Genomic DNA, 5149 nt, shown 5'->3' with positions numbered 1-5149 from the left:
GAAAGTCCAGAAAGACTATGTCCACTGCTACCCCTGCATCTAAGAATTTGGTGACCTGGTTGTAGAAGACCACCAGGGTGGTCTGACAGGACCTGCCTCTAATGAACCTGTGTTGGTTGCCCTTAAGCATAATCTCCCCTGCTGGCCCCTTGTGGTCATGTGCTAGAATAATTCTCTCAAAAAGCTTACCCAGGATAGAGGTAAGACTAACTGGCCTATAGTTCTCCCAGTCCTCCTTCCTCCCTTATTTGAAGATGGGAACCACATTGGCCCTTTTCCAGCCCTCCAGCACCACACCAGAGCACCATGAGTGGTTGTAAAGCTGTGCCAGGGGTCCCACAATGAGATGGAGAAGCGAAGCCTGAGGTGGGATTTGATAACAGTCTTCAACTCCCTGAAGGGTGGGTGTGGAAAAGGTGGAGGTGGGCTTTCCTCTAGGGACAGGGCCTCACACTGCCTCAGGTGAAATGTAGGCAGGAGTTTAGGAGCTTCCTGCCAGGACGGCTGAGCACTGGAGCAGGCTGCCTGGAGAAGCTGACCCCGAGGAAGTTGGCAGGACAGGGTACTGGAGCAGGGGGCTGCAGGGATGACTGCGACGTCCCTCCTCACTGCTTTGGGCGTGGTTCTGCCCACGGGCCGCAGCCTGTACCTCAGCCAGCACCAGTGGGCATGTATGGGGGGGCGGGCCACGGGCTCGGTCTTCCCCTGCCCCACGCGTGTTCACGCATTAGGGGCGTGCAAGACGGCAAACATAAACGCGTGCGCATGCGCAGCCGGCAGGGCACCAGCTACGGCTCAACGGGGGAGCAACGGCGTCTGCCTCGCTCACGAGTCTCGCGAGAGCGGCGCCCGTTGACGCGCATGCGTGTGGTTGGTGCGGACTGTTAACGGCCTCCGCGGGAGAATTCGAATGGTGCGTGGAGCGCGGGCGGTCGGGTCGGGGTTGGGTGGGGTCTCCTCCGTTGTGGCGGCTTGGCTGTGGTGCTGCGTTGGGCCCGCTCGTACCTGCTCCGGTCTGGCTGCGCCGGCCATAGAGCGGGTTCTCCGTTCCCTGCGGAAAGAAGCGGTGCAGAGGTGCCCCTTCGCCGGGGAATGGAGGCTTGCACCGATCTGCCTCGCTCCGCTCGCGACCTAGGCCTGCAGACCCCTACATAGGGGTGTGGATGTAGTCACATGTGTGAGATGTGCATGTCCTTTTCCACCGTGAGTCGAGTTTTGAAGCCCAAGTTTTAGCTATTAAAACTCAGCCTCGACTTATACACGTCATTCATACTTCTGACCCCCACCCAGCCCCGGACAAACCTTAGCCCGGGCCTGACCTGATCTTTACCTACCGACAGTGCCCCTGTTGCTGGAGGCCATGGGGTCTGGGCCCAGCCCGAGTGCAGCCTACAGGCCTTACCAGGCTCAGTGCTCAGCTGACTGGCAGGGGACAGGGTTGGGCTGAGCGCCTGGCCAAGCAGCGTTTCTATAGCACGTTTGCAGGGGATGGGGCTGGACTTGACACTTGTGTGGGGCGGCCCCATCCCCTGCGAGCAGCTCTGTCTCAGCCACACCGAGCCTGGCCCAGCAATGCATGTCTACCCCTGGGTACCTGGCCCACAGTGTAAGTCAACCCCATGTTTCTGATCTAAAAACTTAGGTCGACTTATACACGGTATCTATGAAATTCTTACTTTTTTAGATCAGAAAAATGGGGTGACTTACACTTTGTTAACCTGCACACCATGAAATATGGTACTTAGAAATATTGATGTCTTGATTTGTCTACAGATTGATTTGCCTATATCTCTGTATAGATATATCTGTATCTATATATATTATTGACTCTTAGAGAAGTAGGGTTGGAAGAGGTCATCTAGTCAAACCCCTGCTTGAGGCAAGATCATCCCTATCCCAGGCATCCTTTACAAATTCATAATCTAAACTCTACTTAAGGCTACCATCAACCCTGGCACAATACAGACCTGACACCCTAGCCTGCCACAGATAAGGGCAGCCAATGTCCTGCTTCTGTGAAATGTTGTCAATGTATGCTCGAGAGATTCCAGGAAGAGGACCAGTCCCTGCTACAGAGGAAGGCAGTCCGTACCGATCGTGAGCCCAAATGTAGCGTCTGACTCTGACGGGGATATGTATACATCTGTGTGTGTGTGTGTGTGTGTGTGTGTGTGTGTGTGTGTGTGTGTATCTCTCAAGCTTTTGTGAAACCAGGTTCACTCTACCAGATACTATGAAAGATTGTGAAGAAAGAGTATAAGGAAAAGAAATGTAAGAACAAAAGGCAAGGGTGAAGGGAGAGAGAGAGATGGCAGAGGAGGGCAGTGCTACAAGAGAAGAGCAAAGGAGCTGTAAACATAGGAACAAAGGGTAGGGCAGGGTCACAAAAGGTAACCCACGTAATGAGATACGGATCCGCAGTCCTTGTTTAAATCATATGAACACAGTCCAGTTTGTGGGTGATTTCTTGTTCATTCTCCTGCATGGGGACAGCAATCCCAAGGTCAGCTATGGACCAGGCAGGGAGACTGAGCATTCTTCCCCATGTTTTTGTGTCTTCCTGTGGCTGATGTCTGATCGGTGTCTGTTGATCCTCACATGTCTACATCGGACAGACCAGGTGATCTCTACAACAGAAGGGCATTGCAAGCAGGTGTTGGCGTATATGACATTAGTAGAGTTACAGGTAAATGAACCTTGAATGCTGTACTCCTTGGTATTAGGTCCAGTGATGATCTAGTCTGTATTGATGTGGGATCACAGGAGGCATGGATCCAAATCCATTGGAAGGCCTGGTGCTTTGATGTGGATGAGAATTTGCTAGTCTGTTGTTTGAAAGATGCTCTTTGAGGTTGGGAAACTGTGAGCGAAGGCAGGTTCTTCTTATACTTTACTTCCAGTGCATCCTTCATAGCATCTGATGAAGTGAACTTGGGTTCATAAAAGCTTGTACTCGCTATATAGATCTTATTTAGTTGGTCTATAAAAGTGCAGATCTACCCTGCCTTCTGAATGAGTTCAGACACTGCTAATTACCTCTGTCTTTGGAAAGCCTTCAGGGGTAGGTCTTAGGGGTGGTGATAAATTTGCAATAGATCTTTTCCAGTGATCTGAGCAAGGAGCAATACCATGAGTAGCAATTGGCTCTTAATATCTAGTCAGAGTGCCTTGAAAGTAAGCGTTAATGTTGGTTTAGAGGAGTTGAGTCATGTAAATAATTGGGCAGTTAGCACCTTAGAGGCCAGCTGGTTCAGAGGCAGGAGCCTTGGTAGGCAACAAGCTACTTTGTCCAGGGTTAAGAAATGGGCTGGCAGAAAGTAAAGACTTCATGTAGAAAGGTGGTGGGTGAATGCTGCTAAGACAGCAAATCAGGTTGATTAGATGAATAATAGAGGCAAGGGTTTTTTAGGGTGATATGTTTTACTTCTGCTGTGTAGTTGGGATAAAGTTAAACAAGCTTTCAAATGCAAGACATTCTTCATCAGGTCTTTGATGATTTCATAGACATTAGGGCTGGAAGGGACCTCGGGAGATCATCAAGTCCAGCCCCCTGCCCAAAGGGCAGGAAGTCCGCTGGGGTCATAGGATCCCAGCAAGATAAGCATCCAATTTACTCTTGAAGGTGTTCAGTGTAGGTGCTTGAACCACCTCCGCTGGCAGACTGTTCCAGACCTTGGGGGCTCGGACAGTAAAGAAATTCTTCCTTATGTCCAGCCTGAAACAGTCTTGCAGGAGTTTGTGACCGTTCGACCTCGTCATCCCTTGGGGCGCTCTGGTGAACAAACGTTCCCCCAGATCCTAGTGGTCACCCCTGATAAACTTATAGGTGGCCATCAGATCACCCCTGAGCCTACGCTTTTCCAGGCTAAAGAGTCCCATGTCTCTCAGCCTATCATCGTAAGATCTGTTTTCCTGACCTCTGATCATGCGTGTGGCTCTCCTCTGGACTCTCTCAAGCTTCTCCACATCCTTTTTGAATTGTGGAGCCCAAAACTGGACGCAGTACTCCAGCTGCAGCCTCACCAAGGCCGAGTACAAGGGGAGAATGACGTCCTGGGATTTGCTCGAGAAGCATCTATGGATGCACGCCAGCGTTTTGGTCGCTTTACTAGCCGCAGCATCGCACTGCAGGCTCATGTTCATCTTGTGGTCATTTCAGTTAATCTATTCAACCTCCCCTTTGTTACTTTTCTTCCCTTTCCCTTTGTATATTCAGTTTTTAATTTTTGCCAGTCCGTGCGTGGCATTTGAAAAATAAACAGCTGCTTCTCAGCCAATTATCCCTAAGGCCCTACCCTGCCTTCTGCCTGATTTCAGACTAACACTGCTAACCACCTCTGTAAGGAAATATGGAAAAGGAAGACTTACTGTGTGTACTTATGTAGGGCTTGCCAGCACTTGGGAAGCTCTGCACTTCACTTAATACGTGTTTCCTTTACAGTTATTTTTGGTGCATTTTTGCTAGTTTCAGAATGCTTCAAAGGATGTGTGCATCTGTCTGCCTTTGAACAGTTTTGAAGGTGTTTGAAGCACTTTCGATTTTATGTCCTTATACTCCTCATGAGGAAAGTTTGACTCAGAGGGTTGATCCAGAAACACTGCGTGCCAGATTTAAAGCTAGCCAATAGGAAACACTAAGCACACTAACATTCTGCCCCACTCCAGAGCATAGGCACCTGGGTGGATTTGATTTAAATCACTGGTTACGAAGCCTTGATTTAATCATTGTTTTTTTAAAAATGTGCATTCTTGTTTGATATCCTCTATTCATTTAGCTTCTTGAAACTTTGCAATTTTAGAGAGAGGTAAGGGCTTGACTCTGTATACACAAACTTCCAAGAGACAATAGGGCTGATGGGCAGGTAATCAGTAGGGGTGCACCAATAGAGATTTTTGGGGCCGATACCAATAGCTCATATTTAAGGAGGCATATCGGCTAATACCGATCAGATTTCCCATACAGTTGCCTCCAGCTAGTAAGTGTGGTGTGGTGGAAGAGGCTTGGAGGGGGCAGGGGTAGCCTTTTTTTTTTTTTTTTTTTTTCTGTTTTTTTGCACCGGTCCTGGAAGCACTGGAATACCAGGTCAATGCATGGAGTGGATGGAGCACGCTCCGATTCCACCAACCAATACCAAAAAGAATCTGCTCA

At 49.3% G+C, this 5149-nt stretch overlaps 1 protein-coding gene across 1 annotated transcript in view; it reads left to right on the top strand.

Moving 5' to 3' along the window:
* Positions 1-837: 837 nt before the first annotated feature.
* The window catches only part of NCAPG2 (non-SMC condensin II complex subunit G2), a 74014-nt gene continuing 69702 nt past the window's right edge, over positions 838-5149 (top strand). Inside the window, exon 1 of the mRNA XM_019530630.1 lies at positions 838-913. The gene's annotated coding sequence lies outside the window, so the exon portion shown is untranslated. The remainder of the gene's footprint in view (positions 914-5149) is intronic.

This window comes from Crocodylus porosus, unplaced genomic scaffold (genome assembly GCF_001723895.1).
Source record: "Crocodylus porosus isolate Cpor-Errol unplaced genomic scaffold, CroPor_comp1, whole genome shotgun sequence".
NCBI lineage: Eukaryota > Metazoa > Chordata > Crocodylia > Crocodylidae > Crocodylus > Crocodylus porosus.
Note: the sequence above shows the minus strand (reverse complement) of the source record. Positions and strands in the feature narration are given on the sequence as shown.